The 19,234-nt window shown below is 37.9% G+C and overlaps 1 protein-coding gene across 1 annotated transcript in view; it reads left to right on the forward strand.

Annotated features, from left to right (window-relative positions):
- The first annotated feature begins 8,250 nt into the window (after positions 1-8,250).
- The window catches only part of BTG3 (BTG anti-proliferation factor 3), a 31,348-nt gene continuing 20,364 nt past the window's right edge, over positions 8,251-19,234 (forward strand). Inside the window, exon 1 of the mRNA XM_053704559.1 lies at positions 8,251-8,381. The gene's annotated coding sequence lies outside the window, so the exon portion shown is untranslated. The remainder of the gene's footprint in view (positions 8,382-19,234) is intronic.

Raw genomic sequence — 19,234 nt, forward strand, 5'->3', positions numbered from 1 at the left:
AGCCAATCTTTCCCAGCACTAGGACAATTCTTGCAATTTAAATATTAACAACCCACAAGGGAAGAAATTTACCATAAGATAACAGAGTAACAAAATGAACTGCTGATAAACAAACAATATAACCACAATGTGATTTTATCCTTTCTATTTAATATGCCAAAAAATATTGTATATATGGCAATTAATTAGAATTAGAATTTGAGCTCCCTATATCACAAGCACATACAATGTACAAATACATGATCAATGGTTCAAATAAAGTTTCAAAGAAAGTCCCGCTAGAAACTGGGGATCCCCAGAGCTGACTATGGCATGTAGAATTTCAAATGTAGCCAAACTCTGTTTGCAAACAATTGTGGCTCTTGATTAGACAGCCTGTTTCTAGTTATCATTATTATTATTATCATTTATTTGTATAGCGCCGTCAAATTCCGTAGTGCTGGGTACAGTGATGGGGTATGCAATGACAAAGATTTGTGATAAAATACAAAACATAATAAAACTAAACAAATCTAGTACAGGAGGAAGAGGGCCCTGCTCCGGAGAGCTCACAGTCTATAGGTTTAGGGTGCAGAGACATAAGGTTGGGGTAGCTTGTTACATTGGTTGTATTTGCAGCAATGAGTCAGGCAGTTCATGTACATGTATTAGTTTGGTTCGGATGCGGTATGGAGGAGAGATGGTAAGCCTCTCTGAATAGGTGAGTTTTCAAGGAGCATATGAAGCTATACAGGGTTGGAGACAGTCTAATGGAGTGAGGTAGAAAGTTCCAGAGGACAGGAGCAGCACGTGCGAAGTCGTGGAGGCGGGAGTGGGATGTAGAGATAACAGGAGTGTAGAGACGTAGGTCAGAGGTTGATCGAAGAGGACGGTATGGGGAATATTTTGCGATGAGAGAGGAAATATAGTTGGGAGTTAGATTGTTGAGTGCTTTGTAGGTTAGGGTTAATACTTTAAATAGTATTCTGGAGTGTATGGGGAGCCAGTGTAGAGACTGGCAGAGCGGAACAGCTGATGTAGATTGGCGACTTAAGTGGATGAGTCTAGCAGAAGCATTCATAATAGATTGGAGGGAGGAGAGGCGGTGTTTTGGAAGGCCATTTAGGAGTAGATTGCAATAATCAATGCGTGACAAAATGAGGGAATGAATAAGTATTTTTGTAGTTTTTTGAGTAAGGAAGGGACGAATTCTGAAAATGTTGCGTAGGTGTGAACGGCAGGATTTGGTAAGCGCTTGTATATGTGGGTTGAATGTGAGTTCTGAGTCTAGTGTGACCCCAAGACAGCAGACCTGGGGTGAGGTGTTGAGAATAGAGTCTTCAACCATCAGAGAAATGTCAGGTGTTGGATGTCTCGAAGAGGGGGGGGATAAGAAGCAGCTCAGTTTTGGACAGATTGAGTTGGAGGTAGTGTGAAGACATTCAATAGAAAATTGCAGAGAGGCAGTCAGAAATCTGGTTGAGTAAAGAGGGAGCGATATCAGGAGAGGAAAGATAGATTTGGGTATCATCAGCATACAAGTGGTACTGGAATCCAAAGGAAGCTATAAGTTTTCCAAGGCAGGATGTATAAAGAGAGAAAAGCAAGGGGCCCAAGTCAGAGCCTTGCGGTACTCCAACTGAGAGAGGCATAGGATCACAAGATATGTTGTTAAAGGAAACTGAAAACGAGCGGTTTGACAGATATGATGCAAACCAGGAGAGGGCTGTGTCTCGGATGCCAAATGAATGTAGTATTTTTAGGAGGAGAGGATGGTCAACTGTGTCAAAAGCTGCAGACAGGTCAAGAAGAATTAGTAATAAATAATGGCCTTTTGCTTTAGCTGATAACAGGTCATTTGTTACTTTAGCAAGAGCGGTTTCTGTTGAGTGTTTAGGGCAGAAACCAGATTGTAGTGGATCAAGACCGGAGAATACCTACTCCTCCTTCTTGTTTGTCTCCAGGCCTGGTAGTGTGACTGAAGTGCAGGCCGCCATAGGACAGAGAGGGTAAAGCAGTTGTGTTAGAGGAGGAAAGCCAAGTTTCAGTAAGGACTAACACGTTATGTGAACGTGAAATAAATAGGTCATGAATAGATGTAAGCTTATTGCATACCGAGTGTGCATTCCAAAGGGCACACGAGAATTGGGGTGTACTAATAGAGGTGCAGTTAATGAGGTTTAGAGGGTTACGTGGGCAAGTTGTATGAGGTGTCATTTGGGGTAGTGATCTGAGGGAAGCAGAGGGTGGACCTGGGTTAGGCGAGACATCCCCAGCTACAAGAAGAAGAAAGATGGTGAGCGAAAGGAGATGAGAATGTGTCTTATGTGAGTGTTTAAGTTTAGGATCAGTGAAGCATGGCTGGCTGATGGATGTGAGATAGGGATAGAGTTAATGTGTGTTGTAGAGGGGGAAGGTAGAAGAGAAGAAGAAATATGAATGTTCTGAGTGCTGTTTGTGAATGGAAGAGCTGTGACTTTAAGGAGAAGGGAGGAAAAGGTTAATGCAGACATTAGAAAGTGTAGCATGTTTGCATTTAATTTTTGGAATTTGAAAAGTACTTATATCTGTTGTCCACTCCTTTGTCTAAATCTGTTGTTATAACTCTCTCTACACTTATGAACTAGCACACTTAGACAACTACACACATGCAGTGCTGCACTGATCTAACAAGCTAAGCTTGATGGAACAAGCTGGGGATATTCAATTTAAAGGTAATAACAGTCACATGATCCTAATTAGCAAAGGTCATAAATTAGAGCAGGATCAAACAAGGCATAAACAAACATTGCAGATGGCACCTTTCTTATCAAACTGGAAGACAGAGAAAAGAAAGCTTTTTTAAGGTAATAGAGACATACCAGAGATAGATAAAGATTTGTATGGGGAATAAGCAGTTATAATATGTGATGCAGGGTTAAAATGGAGTTACTATGTATCACCTTACAATTTTGCGAACCCTAAATTGTAAGCTGATACATTTTATTTTTATGCTAATTATGTGGGTTTGGCAATGTGGCCGGAACTTTAGGGTGTGGTAAAAATTTTCATGCAGGTAATTGATAGCTAAAAGTGTCAATGGAAATTATTTTCAAATGTTGGCAACTATGCTACTTCTAGCAGAGTCAATGAGCGATGTGCAAACTACCACTCCACTTGTAATCTGGTCAAAAATGAGAGTTGGTTCAGAAGTGTATGACACCCAAGGAGTGTATTAATATATTACAATTAAATAAAAATATATAGTCAACTAAGAAATGTATATAGCACAAACAGAGGAAGAAATAAACAAAGAACACATTGATAATAAGACCATGTAATATTGTATTGAATATAGTACATATTCACAACACAAGTGTGTACTATTGAGTACAAATATAACCAAACATAATTTGTTTCACTCAACACTTTTCAGTTTTAAAAGGACAGTAAACACCTCATAATTACAAGACATTTATGTTGTGTTGCTATAGAATATCAGCCAAGTCTTAACATTTTTAAAACAAATTAACATTGTTTTTAATGAAATTATTTATCAATAGCCAAACTCAACCAGCTATTTGCCTTATTTGGGGAAACTAACCTGGGCTTTAATCTGCAGACAACAAGGTTAGCCCCGGCTATATTATTAATATAGAGTGCATTGTTTTGCAGTTCTTATCTGATAAAGCCAGTCAGGGACAGATATGTAGCAGAGTTAGTCTTGGGAATTCAACAGTGTGTGTTTTAAGTTCTGGAAATTAGAAATTGTCAAAATTACATGAAAAAGGGGAAAATAAATAAGGAACATATATTACAAAGTTGTTTCATAGCACATCACTAAACCTTTTATATAAAAATCTCAAGATTTTTACTTTCCCTTTAGGTGTTTATTTTCAAAAAACAAATATCTTCAATCTAGGATGTTCCCACCTTATCTCTGACACCCCCAGCAGAAGGCTATGTGACTGTGATACCTCAAGAAGTATCTCAGTAATTTTTTTTGTATAATCTCCAAGTCATTAAAGGGACATTAGACAGTAATGAAATGCTAGATAGATTGTGTATCCAAAACAAAGATTAGCAAGACAATAATATATAGATGCATTTTTTTAATGTATAATGGTTGTTATTGAAGAAATAAGAGTAAACTTCCAATTTCTATAAAGCACTTTAGTTTATGTAAAGTAATCGGCAACACCATGTTGAAACCTAGATTTCCTTTATATATGAGGACAATTGGATACAGAAAGTGTTCAAAACAACTTCTGTGCAGCATGTGAAACATAGCTGCAAACTGTCCTGTTCAAGTTTTTTGGCTTCCTGTCTCTGCCTTTTAAAGGGGCAGTAAACGTACAGAGTAATGTAATATATAACATTATCTTAGCGGTAACTTCACAAATTACAAGCATTGCCAGTTTTTTTTTTGTCTGAGTTTGGACTCCGCTCCAGGCTCTACTGAGCGGGTCTTAAATTTCCAATGCGCTATTCGCGGGCGTGCTGGCTAGTCACAGCATGCCCAATCTCGCCATTGGACTGAATGTAGCTCGCTCCCGCTACTAGACCAGAGTGGGAACGAGCTACATTTAGTACAATAGCACGATCGGGCATGCTGTGACTAGCCAGCACCCCTGCGAATACAGCTTTGGAAATCCAAGACCCACTCAAAGCCTGGAGCGGAGTCCAACTTTAGACCAAAAAAAAACTGGCAATGCTTGTAATTTGTGAAGTTACCGCTAAAATAATGTTATATAATTCTGCACTATGTGCCGAATTATATAACGTTATTCTGTACGTTTACTGTCCCTTTAAGTCTGTCTCTTGTTCAATTTAGTCTGTATTTAGTTTAATAACATTGTGTTCAGTGCAGTAGACATGTGCAAATCCAGATGTGTTGTTTTTTAACAGAAAGAAATCGGGGTCTGAAAAGCGGCTGCCTTCTTCTACATTTTAATAGTAACTAAATACAGAAATGCACAGTGCAGTACTCCCAAAACAGAGGTCACTGTGACTTTTGATTTTACTTTTGTCATTATAAGTCTCATTGCTTACAGTATGTTTTTCTCTAGGTCTCTATCTGTTGTATTCTGTTACACTGAAGGTTAGCAGTGTGTAGACAAATGTCAGGTAAGGGTAAGCCATGTGATATGATATATAATACCAGGAAGCCTAGGAGGCAAGGGGTAAGGAAGCAAGGCATCTCAGCAGTATAGCACAAATGAGGAACATGTGTAATTGCCCCCATTTATATACTGAAGCTTGTTTATTTGGGCCTTAAAGGGACAGTCAACCATAGAATTGTTATTGTTTTAAAAGATAGATAATCCCTTTATTACTCATTCCCCAGTTTTGCATAACCAACACAGTTATATTAATGTACTTTTTACCTCTGTGATTACCTTGTATCTAGGAACCTTCTTCCAGCCCCCTGATCACATGACTGTGACTGTTTATTATCTATTGTCTTAAATTTAGCATTGTATTGTGCCTGAACACAGTGTTATCTATATAGCCACGTGTACTTTCTGTCTCTTTGTGTTGAAAAGAGATTTACAAAGCATGTGATAAGAGGCAGCCCTCAAAGGCTTAGAAATTAGCATATGAGCCTACCTATGTTTAGTTTAAACTAAGAATACCAAGAGAAAAAGGCAAAATTGATTATAAAAGTAAATTGGAAAGTCAATTAAAATTAAAAGTCCTATCTGAATAATGAAAGTTTAATTTATACTAGACTGTCCCTTTAAGATATCAAGCTCTTCATTTGCTGGGACTAGAATTCTAAGAACATAGAGATTTACTGGGGCATTTCTAAGTCTATTACCTACTGCCCACAATCACTGCAGCAGTAAAGATGCCAACTACTTGTGTGTAGTGTTTTAGCTATAGTAAAACCCAATAAAATGAACCCTCAATGTATCTACATACATTATATCCATTCTAGCAGCCCCAAGAAAGTAGTAGTAAGCAGGTTAAGCATATTATGGTAATAACTGTCTAATATCAGGCTGTGTTACATCTATATAAACTAGGGTGCATCGTGTGTCCTTTTATACAGATGCTGAATAATTTGACTATTGCTTGCTTATTCTGGTAGTTGCTGTAAAGGTATTTTCTTATGTCAGTTATGTGCTTGAGAGTAAGGGAAGTGATGATGAGCTTGATGATTTAACCTGCATTAAAGAGCTATAACAGTCATAAAGAAACTGCTCTAATATGTTATTGCACTATTGCTTGCATATAACTGTGTGTTTAACTTATGCAAAGTTGCATAGCAATAATGCCATGCTAGGGGCTAGCATCCGGTGAGCCAATGACAAAAGACAAACGTGTGTAGTTACCAATCAACAGCCAACTACAGCTGCTGAGGATATGTACATATCCTTTTAAAAAAGGTACATAGAGAACAAAGTAGAAGCAAATGTAAAAATGACATGCTCTGTCTGAATTATTACATTTTATTTGTGTGTTTCCTATCCTATCCCTTTAAGCAATCAGTATGGCTAAATTATACCACTAGAATTGTATGTGTTTGTTTTGGGGTAGATTGAAGTGGCCGGGGCTATGCAAACTATAAATGGGCGTCGCTCTGCTGCAAAGTGTCCCTGGAAATTTTTTAAATGTTGGCAACTATAACAATTTAACCTCTTAAGGACATATGACGGAATTTTTCCGTCATAAAACAATTGAGCAAACTGAAAGCTGTGTCCTTAAAGGGTTAATAGGGTTTAAAGTCCCTGAAACGGAACCCCTTAACGAGAGCCGATGTATAGGTATGTCAGCTGTTGTTCACGTGCGGTCTTATAGGGCCTTGTTTACAATGCAGGTCTTGCCGATGTCGTGAGACTGCGCTATGTCAACATCCCTCTGTGAGGCATGCAGTACTAGCACAGCTTTATCGCTCTCTGTGAGGCATGCAGTACTAGCACAGCTTTATCGCTCTCTGTGAGGCATGCAGTACTAGCACAGCTTTATCGCTCTCTGTGAGGCATGCAGTACTAGCACAGCTTTATCGCTCTCTGTGAGGCATGCGGTACTAGCACAGCTTTATCGCTCTCTGTGAGGCATGCAGTACTAGCACAGCTTTATCGCTCTCTGTGAGGCATGCAGTACTAGCACAGCTTTATCGCTCTCTGTGAGGCATGCAGTACTAGCACAGCTTTATCGCTCTCTGTGAGGCATGCAGTACTAGCACAGCTTTATCGCTCTCTGTGAAGCATGCAGTACTAGCACAGCTTTATCGCTCTCTGTGAGGCATGTGGTACTAGCACAGCTTTATCGCTCTCTGTGAGGCATGCAGTACTAGCACAGCTTTATCGCTCTCTGTGAGGCATGCAGTACTAGCACAGCTTTATCGCTCTCTGTGAGGCATGCAGTACTAGCACAGCTTTATCGCTCTCTGTGAGGCATGCAGTACTAGCACAGCTTTATCGCTCTCTGTGAGGCATGCAGTACTAGCACAGCTTTATCGCTCTCTGGGAGGCATGCAGTACTAGCACAGCTTTATCGCTCTCTGTGAGGCATGCAGTACTAGCACAGCTTTATCGCTCTCTGCAAAGCTGCGCTAGAAAACTCTGTACCGAATGCAAGACGTACAGAGTACATCAGTCGTTAAGGTTAAGGGGTTAATACAGCTATATTCCACACAGTCATCAATTGCACACTTTATTTGTCCCTAAATGACCTCATCAAGTGGTTTGATAATGGAAACCTAGGTTTCAACATGGCAGCACCCACTAATTTAGAGAAACTTAGGGGAATTTGAATCTTTGGAAAGTCCACAATTTTGAGAGTTCAATTACAGGAAGGGACAAAATAAATAATGAAAGGATATCCCAAAGTTATTTTTTTTTTTCTACACATAAACATTTTATATTACAATCTTAAATTGTTACTGTCAATTTAAATAGAGAGATACGAAAGGTACAGTGATGGAGTTGGCAACAAAGGAACTGGAGACACTGGAAAATGTATACATTAATAAGATCTATATAGAAGAGCGTTTTACAAAACTTGTGTTCAACTATAAAACGTTCAATACTTGAAATGTGATCATAATCTGGACTTTTAAATATGGCCAACCTTCCACAAAATAACTTGCACGCCCGAAGTATTATAATGGAACGATTATAAAGCTTTCATTTTCATTTTAACAGAGTGGGCAATTTACCCAAAGAAAATATGGCCGCTGCAAATTTTTTCGTAAATGTTTTTTGATTGGCTAGCTGAGTATAGCTTTCGCCGTTCTTTCTCCGCAATGCCCTCTGCTGGTTTAGTACAGTACTGGTTTGGAATGTGGCCCCAGATGGCCGCTTGACGTCAGAGAGCGGGAGGGCTGGCGGGAGAGAGCATTTTCCCCCTAGAGCATCTACTCTATCCCTTCCCGTCAGCGGCAAACAACGTCGCTTCTATGAGAGATTACTGGGGTAAGATTATGATGCAGCTCTGTGTAATGGGGTCATTAGCTTTCAATTTGACAAAGATACAGCGTTATACAGGGGGTCAGGTATTTTATTTAAAGGGGTTTAGTCCCTGAAAGACTGTTAACAAGTTTGTGAATAAACTGCACTATATAAATATATATATGTGACCAAGTAGTTTGCTATTTCATATTGTAATAATATAAACGGTGTATAAATCAAACACATGTTGCTTAGCACTTCTAGTAACCAGATCACTGTGTGTGACACTTATTTGATGTCACTGATGTCTACAATGTATCAAGTACAAAGTTAGTTTGTAACAAACTTCCCACAAAGCTTATATAGAAAGGCTGTGAAATATAAAATTGTTTGTGATCCTAACTTGTGTTTTTTTTTATTTTTTTTATTTTCAATAATTATCACTTTAGAATTTTTTTTTTTATTCTTAAACAAATGTTAAATTGTGATTATGGAACAGTTGAGCTGTCTATGTGGCACACGTAGTAATCCCATCATTATATTCCAACTGTGCATACTGCAGTCTGAAAACATATGTAAGTTTATCAAACCTTAAAGGGACACTGAACCCAAATGTTTTCTTTTGTGATTCAGATAGAGCATGCAATTCTAAGCAACTTTCTAATTTACTCCTATTATCAAATTTTCTTCGTTCTCTTGGTATCTTTATTTGAAATGCAAGAATGTAAGTTTAGATGCCGGCCCATTTTTAGTGAACAACCTGGGTTGTCCTTGCTGATTGGACAGCACCAATAAATAAGTGCTGTCCATGGTCTGAACCAAAAATTTGCTGGATCCTAAGCTTAGATGCCTTCTTTTTCAAATAAAGATAGCAAGAGAACAAAGAAATTGATAATAGGAGTAAATTAGAAAGTTGCTTAAAATTGCATGCTCTATCTGAATCATGGCAGAAAAAAATTGGGTTCAGTATCCCTTTTATACACACAAATACATTATATAGTGTATGTATATTGTGTGTATAATTTGTTTCCCCTATTGTACATTTGTGGGTTGTTGTCCTATTCTCACAGGTATTAAACAATAACTTTGCCCCTGTTATAAGTCTGCTGCAGAGTCTACTTGCTATAAAAATACAATTCAGCAGTTAAATATTAGTTTAATCTGCAAATACAATAAATCAGTGCTGTAATATCCTGTTGCCTAGATTAAATGTCTGATGTAAAACCACAGTCTGGGAAATGGTTCCAGGGATCTATAGGAGTAGGTTTTAGGCGATCAATATGATTAGTGTAGTTTTTTTTTTTTTTTAAAAAACTATTTTAAAGGCAACATTATTAGTTTGCCATAAACATGGAAAGCTTAAAGGGATATGAAATCACACAATTTTCTTTTGTGATTCAGACCTTTTTAAAAAAAAAAAAAAAAAAAAAAGCTGCCAATTTACTTTTATTATCAAATATTTTGTTCCCATGATATTCTGTGTTAAAGAGGCATTTGACTCACTATATGGCAGGAAATACTGCTGCCATCTAGTGCTCTTGCAAAACTGCTGCCATATAGTACTCCAGAAATGAGCCGGCTCCTAAGCTTACAGTCCTGTTTTTCAACAAAAGATACCAAGAGAACAAAGAAAGTTGATAAAAGTAAACTAGAAAGTTGTTTAAAATTGCATGCTTCATGACATTTTGGGTTTAATATCCCTTTAACACTAACTTGTGTGTATTTAAAGGGACAGTTTACTCTCTTTTTTTTTTTCTCACCTTTAATGTTTTCCTAGTGATCTATTTTCCAGCTGTAGTTTGTTAAATTGTTTACAAATAGCTGCTTTACCTTTTTTCACATTTGACATGTCTGCTTTTGCCTGTTGTATCCCATCATATACTGACATTGAATAAAAAAAGATGGCGCTGAAGGAATCGCACTCAAGGCGGGGAGAATAAAGATGTCAACATTAATTTTCAATGTATTCCCTCTAGGTCTTTTTGTAGACAGTGGGAGATAAGACGGGTTTGTTTTCCATACATTTTAAACTTGAGTGGATGGTATAGCAAGTAACTGGAAATATATTAAGGGGAAACCATTTTACAGTAGATTGTCCATTTTAAGATAAATAATTACAAAATATAACAAACTCTTTTCTCTATGGACAAAAATAAGCGAGTAAAATAGTACTGTAGTATTAATTATGACGGACAAGGGATAACGTAATGCTGTTAATTGGTGAACAATTAAAAAATGCTTTACTTAGCAAAATAGAGGTTGACATGACTTTTCACACATGGACTAAATAGCATGGGGTTTAAACTATACAGAATATTATGAATTATAAACCAGTATAATTATTACGTATAACCCATTTTATGCTGTTTATAGATCTGCATGGAATATATAGTACTTGGAAGATGTTCTTGAATGTTTACTGTGAAACGATCAGTTATTTTTTGTTAGGTGTTAATATATGGAGAAATATTTTTGTCTAATTCAAAAATGTGGAACAGATTGTAATATTGCTTTTTTTCTCTGATTTATAAAAAAAGCTTTAAAAAAAATAAAAATTTCTTTTTTATAAACCATTTAAGGGCTACAGCTTAAAGGGACAGTCTAGTCCAAAACAAACTTTCATTATTCAGATAGGGCATGTAATTTTAAACAACTTTCCAATTTACTTCTATCACCAATTTTGCTTTGTTCTCTTGGTATTCTTAGTTGAAAGCTAAACCTAGGAGGTTCATATGCTAATTTCTAAGCCCTTGAAGGCTGCCTCTTATCACAGGGCATTTGACAGTTTTTCACCACTAGAGGGTGTTAGTTCATGTGTTTCATATAGATAACACTGTGCTCATGCACGTGGAGTTCCTAGGCGCCAGCACTGATTGGCTTAAATGCAAGTCTGTCAAAAGAACTGAAATAAGGGGCAGTTTGCAGAGGTTTAGATACAAGATAATCACAGAGGTAAAAAGTGTATTAATATAACTGTGTTGGTTATGCAAAACTAGGGAATGAGTAATAAAGGGATTATCTATCTTTTAAAACAATAAATATTCTGGTGTAGACTGTCCCTTTTTAAGCCTTGAATACGTGTTACAGGCCGTTTTTTAATATAGTTACAACAGCTAAACAAGTAGGAAGAATAGACGCCTAAGAAGACGAAGATGTTTCTTCTTGTAAAGCTTTGACCTCATTTACTGCTACGAATTACTGATTTATTTATAGGGACACTGAACCCAATTTTTTTTTCTTTCATGATTCAGATAGAGCGTGCAATTTTAAGCAACTTTCTAATTTACTCCTTTTATAAAATTTTCTTCATTCTCTTGGTATCTTTATTTGAAAAGCAAGAATGTAAGTTTAGATGCCGGTGTTCTGGTAAGGGGCCGAACTTTTGAAAAGTGAACCATGTCACTTCCTGTGACGTTATATCAGCTGTTGTACACATTTTGGCCCTAATGCGCGTGCCAGTGTGATCACATACCTGGCCGCATACGTCACTGGGAAACTATTTAGACCTGTGAAATTCAGAAGCCTTTCTATAGCGCATGCGTGGGATTTTCTATCACAAATGGGGGGTTATGGAAAGCTGTTTATTCGTCTCCTCGGCAATATTCGGAAGTCCGCCCCCCCACTGCAACTACTCCTATTAAGCTGAGTCTCCATGCGTGTATGACAAACGGCCACTCGGCTATCGCCACTGCTTCTTCTGCTGATCCAATGCAGCTTTTCACAGGCTCCCTTCAATGTCATTGTTTAAACTTTTGTTGCAGCAGTAAGCATTGGATCAGCAGAAGCAGCAGTGGTGATAGCCGAGTGACTGTTTGTCATGCACGGAGAATCGGCTTAATTGGAGTAGTTGCAGTGGACTTCAGAATATTGCCGAGGAGACGAATAAACAGCTTTCCATAAACCCCCCAATTTGTGATAGTTTCCCAGTGACGTATGCGGCCAGGTATGTATTGACGCTGGCACGCATGCGCATTATGGACAAAATGTGTAAAGCAGCTGATGTAACGTCACAGGAAGTGACATGGTTCGCTCTTTTCAAAAGTTCGGCCCCTTACCAGAACACCGGCCCATTTTTGGTGAACAACCTGGGGGGTTCTTGCTGATTGGTGGATTCATTTAACCGACCAATAAACAAGCTCTGTCCACGGTTCTGAATCAAAAAATAGCTTAGATTCCTTCTTTTTCAAATAAAGATAGCAAGAGAACAAAGAAAATTTGTGAATGGGGTAAATTAGAAAGTTGCCTAAAATTGCATGCTCTATCTGAATCACGAAAGAAAAAATTTGGGTTCAGTGTCCCTTTTTAACTTTATTAGAATACTTCAAAATAATCTTTATTAAAAAAGATCTGTTAATATTTTCCAAGAGTGAAAGATGACAGCTTACACACTATTCTATTTAATATTTTGGTGTGGGATCATATTTAAATATTGTCTGCACAGAAATTTGTTCAAGAGTAATTTAATAATGAAATTGTAGATCTTTTCTAAAGTTTTGGAAATGAGTCATCTACTCCTCAGCGAGGATTAGAATTTTCAGAAGAATGGTGGAATATTACTTTGCTGTAAGAGAACTATATGAGGCATCACCACAAGATTTTATTGCAACCATAGAATGCTGAAGCACTTATGGTAATTAAGATAGGTTCTTTTTAGTTAAAGGGATACTAAACCCAAATTGTTTTCTTTCATGATTCAGAGCATGAGATTTTAAGCACCTTTCTAATTTACTCCTACTATCAATTTTTCTTTGTTCTCATGCTATCTTGATTTGAAAAAGCAGTACTGTAAGCTTTAGAGCCAGACCATTTTTTGTTCAGCACCTGGGTAGCACTTGCTGATTTGTGGCTAAATGTAGCAAACCAATCAGCAAGCTCTACCAAGGTGCTGAACTAAAAATGGGCCGGCTACTAACCTTTTATTACTGCTTTTTCAAATCAAGATAACATGAGAACAAAGAAAAATTGATAATAGGAGTAAATTAGAAAGTTGTTTAAAATTGCATGTTCTATCAGAATCATGAAATAAAAGATGTGGGGTTAGTATCCCTTTAAAGGGATATAATACCTGTGACATGAGTCACCAAGATCAGAGGGCCTGTTATGGAACATTCTTTGGGCTGGAGGTACATGGGCTTAAGGATACCCAGACACTGCATGGAAATGTGGAATTTTATATGCTGGACACTCCATGTACTTTCATAACTCTGTCCTATGTCCATGTCACCCTGTATCCATAAATACAGGATGGGTACAGAGTGTAAGTGCTCCTTGTGGGAGCAATTGTGACTCTATAAACCAAGTGGGCATAAAGGACTTAATAGCTAATAAGAGCTGTTCTTATATTCTGTAATAAGATGTATTTTATTTACGTTTCAGATCTGATTGTGTCTCAGGACTCTGTCTAGGTAAACTGATTGTGTTTTTGTGTGACAGTCTAGGCCAAAATAGACTCATGATTCAGATAGAGCATGTAATTTTAAAAAAATTTCAATTTACTATTATCACCAATTTTGCTTTGTTCTCTTGGTATTCTTAGTTGAAAGCTTAACCTAGGAGGTTCATATGCTAATTTCTTAGACCTTGAAGCCCACCTCTTTCAGATTGCATTTTAACAGTTTTTCACCACTAGAGGGTGTTAGTTCACATATTTCATATAGATAACACTGTGCTCGTGCATGTGAAGTAATCTGGGAGCAGGCACTGATTGGCTAGACTGCAAGTCTGTCAAAAGAACTGAAAAAAGGGGCAGTTTGCAGAGGCTTAGATGCAAGATAATCACAGAGGTTAAAAGTATATTATTATAACTGTGTTGGTTATGCAAAACTGGGAAATGGGTAATAAGGGGATTATCTATCTTTCAAAACAATAAAAATTCTGGTGTATACTGTCCCTTTAACTAGACTGGCCAACATCAGATTGTCTGAGTAAACTTTCTTCCCCAGTTAATTAACTTGATATGATCTGTTTTACCTATGAATAGACCATTGTTAGAGGTTTGATGTATTGTTCATATGTTTGCTTTACTGTTTAACCAATGCCCTCTGTAACCTGAAGCCAGGGTGTATAAATCTGTGCTGCTTTTAAATAAAGTGGTCATTTTTGTGTTCAGAAAACGGAGTGTTGCCTCAGATCTGTCCTCCATAACTTTAGACTGCTATTGCTCTGGATAAAAGGACAAGGGAAGTGTTCTGACGGAGGTACTCACTTGGGGTACCAGCCGGTCCGTCACAATACCCAAAAGATTTATTTCATGATTTGGACGCAACGTGATTTTAAACAACTTTATAATTTACTTCTATTATCAAATTTTCTTTTTTCACTTGGTATCTTTTGTTGACAAGCAAGGACGTATGCTTAGGAGCCGGCCCATTTCTGGAGCACTAGATGGCAGCAGTTTTACAAGAATGTTATCTATTTGCAAGAGCACTAGATGGCAGCAGTTTTACAAGAATGTTATCTATTTGCAAGAGCACTAGATGGCAGCAGTTTTACAAGAATGTTATCTATTTGCAAGAGCACTAGATGGCAGCAGTTTTACAAGAATGTTATCTATTTGCAAGAGCACTAGATGGCAGCAGTTTTACAAGAATGTTATCTATTTGCAAGAGCACTAGATGGCAGCAGTTTTACAAGAATGTTATCTATTTGCAAGAGCACTAGATGGCAGCAGTTTTACAAGAATGTTATCTATTTGCAAGAGCACTAGATGGCAGCAGTTTTACAAGAATGTTATCTATTTGCAAGAGCACTAGATGGCAGCAGTTTTACAAGAATGTTATCTATTTGCAAGAGCACTAGATGGCAGCAGTTTTACAAGAATGTTATCTATTTGCAAGAGCACTAGATGGCAGCAGTTTTACAAGAATGTTATCTATTTGCAAGAGCACTAGATGGCAGCAGTTTTACAAGAATGTTATCTATTTGCAAGAGCACTAGATGGCAGCAGTTTTACAAGAATGTTATCTATTTGCAAGAGCACTAGATGGCAGCAGTTTTACAAGAATGTTATCTATTTGCAAGAGCACTAGATGGCAGCAGTTTTACAAGAATGTTATCTATTTGCAAGAGCACTAGATGGCAGCAGTTTTACAAGAATGTTATCTATTTGCAAGAGCACTAGATGGCAGCAGTTTTACAAGAATGTTATCTATTTGCAAGAGCACTAGATGGCAGCAGTTTTACAAGAATGTTATCTATTTGCAAGAGCACTAGATGGCAGCAGTTTTACAAGAATGTTATCTATTTGCAAGAGCACTAGATGGCAGCAGTTTTACAAGAATGTTATCTATTTGCAAGAGCACTAGATGGCAGCAGTTTTACAAGAATGTTATCTATTTGCAAGAGCACTAGATGGCAGCAGTTTTACAAGAATGTTATCTATTTGCAAGAGCACTAGATGGCAGCAGTTTTACAAGAATGTTATCTATTTGCAAGAGCACTAGATGGCAGCAGTTTTACAAGAATGTTATCTATTTGCAAGAGCACTAGATGGCAGCAGTTTTACAAGAATGTTATCTATTTGCAAGAGCACTAGATGGCAGCAGTTTTACAAGAATGTTATCTATTTGCAAGAGCACTAGATGGCAGCAGTTTTACAAGAATGTTATCTATTTGCAAGAGCACTAGATGGCAGCAGTTTTACAAGAGCACTAGATGGCAGAACTAATTATTTTTTTTTTTTTATTAAGGAACTGTTCATTACAAGTAGATAGTATACAAGGAATTACATTGTAAATATGGGTACATACAACATTTAAGCGCATATTTGTATTTCCTGTCCTCATTTTTAAACCCAACTTATAACAATGTTGACCACTCTTGGGTCTATTATTTTAATGCAATATCATACAATAGGATATATATGGAAAGGAGGTGGATAGAAAGAAAAGGGGAGAAGTAAAAGGGGAAACGGTTATTAAACTTGCCTAATAAAAAGGCTAAATTGGAGCCACGACCTATCGATCGCCATATCCTTCTTTCAACCAGCGTGTCCTGCACAGGTTTTTGTCTTTTTAAAGAGTAATTTGTGTTCATGCTGCATAGTTTATTGTAAGAGGGCGCTATAGAAAGCTTCCCGTGATGGTAGCTTTAGTGCTTGCAGTGTATATGTATAGGTAGCCTCATAGTCTTATCAGCATTTGTTTAGGTATTATCATAGCGATACGATGGATTTATATAATCAGAATATATTTTTTATACTGTCTCGCTGCCTCAGCCGCGAGTAGGGAGCTAAAATGCTGTTCACCAACTGTGGCATAAATATACCAAGCTACTTGTTGTCCCAAAACCTATATGATGTGTATAGGGAACCATGCTTACTGTGCAGACAGCACAAAGTGTGATTTAGAGAAGGCATCCTCACTCCCGAAACTGCGTTAGGGTAATTCTATGAAAATGTATAACATAAGAGTATTTTTTTCCCCCCGTGTAAGTTTGCGCACTCATAACGTCATGAACAGTTTACTATTGGATCATTAAGTGATACATTATTATTGACCATGTGTCTTTAACTTAAGGGGGCTCTGAATACAGATTTTATTTAGTCCCAGGACTGATTTGGCTATGAAAGATAGCGTCCTCCAAATTCGGTTTTAGTAAGATATATTAACAATAAACAGAGGTTCACGGCAGGCACAGTTAGTGGGTGGAGATATACAGAAATTTAGTAAAAACAGTATGCTATTACACATTCGTCCCCACTAAACATATTCACTCAGTCAGTTTTCATCTGTTTGTGATTATATTCGATAATGCGCTGATACAGCCATATTAACAATGTCAGTAACAGAAACATCAACACCAGCACAATATATGAACCAACCAGTTAGATCAGGAATGTCTTATGTCAAAGGTTTTCTCTTTAACCTGCTTCTAATCTTGAGGTTGCTTGGGTGACTAAATCGGGTATAAACAGTGAGCGCCTGAATACAACAATTTGTGGATCAATTCTAAGGGTTGAATCTTCTAGTGCGTTCCCTGAGGAAAGCTTAAGTGCTGTTAGCCCATTGCTGCGTGGGGTTGAGTAGCCGCTGCTTTCTGTAAGGAGAATTCCTAGCAGGGGTGGTTGCGCTGTGCTCTTTAAACCATGTGTTATCGTTTTAGGGATATTTTCCACCATTATGCTATGATGTGAAACTGCGGGTTCCAGATGTTTGTATATCCATGTGAGCCTCATGAAGCTATAGTCACGTTGGACATTCTGAGGATATTTGGCTGATCTACGAACCTCTAAATTTAACAGTGGAAGCGTGTGAGGAGCAATGGGCTTTCTCTGGAACTTGCTGTTGCTTCCAATCGCCATTCAAAAAGTCCTGTTCAGGCTCTGCTGTAGGCAGGTGCTCCGGTATTGGTTCAAAGCTCTCTCTGAGGGCTCTGGGCAGAGATCTCTGATAGTTTAATTAGCAGGATCTCTAGCTTAGCGAAGCGTTGTTCTAAGTGCTGCTCTAGATCTCTCTCCCATGCAGTCGCCATCTTGGGAAAATCTGCCGGCAAAGGTATCAAAGAATATAGATACGTTAGGCTGCTTGTGTAACAGTAGAATATTGTACTGTCTGGTGTTAGAAAGAAGGCTCAGTAAGACAGGTATCAGCTGTCAGCACTGGTAACCCGGTGAGTCCGGGGGGGGGGGTCGCTGCCTAGCAGTGGGCCTCCGCCTTAGGCCTTATGTTTCCGATCTGTGGCTCCAATTTCATAGATACAGCAACTTAAAGCGGTCATGTAGCCACAGATTGCTTTGTAGCTATGGCTTGTTGTTTGATATAAAGAGATGTGCTGTCTTTTAGCTCAATAATCGGCGGATTAAAGAGCATTCATGTAGAGGTACGCTGTCAGGTACGCTGTTCGGACACGCCCCCTATGGCAGCACTATTTTATGCAATGCAGTGCTCCAGATGTCTACCTAGGTATCTCTCTAACACAGAATATCATGGAAATGAAGCAAATTTGATAATTGAAGTTAATTGGAAACTGTTTTATTAGTATGCTCTGTCTGAATCACAAAAGAACACCTTTTAGTTTTTAAATCACTTTAAAGGGACATTGTACTCTAAAATTGTTCTTGTCCATTTTACCTGCTGCAGTGTTTTATAGTTTGCAAACAAGTTCCTTCACCTTAATTTTATTTAATTAACTTATTTTTTTCCCAGTTGAAACCACCTACACTGAAAATATGAATACATATGTATTATCTGTAGAAAAGTTATTTTAACAGAAGATAATAGCACTAATTCATCTCCCTGTGGGGACATATTTTTTGTATTTTAAAAACTGGCTGTGCTCATTGAACCACACAGAGAGAAGTGCACTCACAGGAACGAACAACCAGCTCAATAACATTGTTAGCCTGTTCTATGGCGATTTACCACCTGGGTGGAGCTTTTTAGCCCAGTAATTCTTTTCACAGAGTACAACTTCCCTGTAGAATATCAGTCTGATCCCGCCTATTACGGTCAGTTTAACGTCAAAATTTCAATCCTATATGATCATTCTTTAAGCACACTGAGCAAGGAGTCTGCGTCTGGTTGCCCCTTTTTGCCTTAGGGAGACTAAGTACAGAGAGAAGCGCACTCACAGGAACGAACAACCAGCTCAATAACATTGTTGGCCTTTTCTATGGCAGTTTACCACCTGGGTACAACTTCTTTTTAGCCCAGTAAAGCTTTTCACAGAGTGATCATTGAAACCCCAGCCATAATTAGCATTTCAATATATTAGGCTGTGTGTTTTGACAGCACATAAGCAGACCTGCTTTACCTGCAGGTTCAGCCCATTTATATGGACATGTCCATGTAAACAATAGGTGATGAGTTTAAGAAACAAAAACAGCTATTTTAAAATGCAAGAATAAACATGAATTAACAATTCCCCACACAGTTAAT

The sequence above is a fragment of the Bombina bombina genome, chromosome 3 (assembly GCF_027579735.1).
Source record: "Bombina bombina isolate aBomBom1 chromosome 3, aBomBom1.pri, whole genome shotgun sequence".
Classification (NCBI taxonomy): domain Eukaryota; kingdom Metazoa; phylum Chordata; class Amphibia; order Anura; family Bombinatoridae; genus Bombina; species Bombina bombina.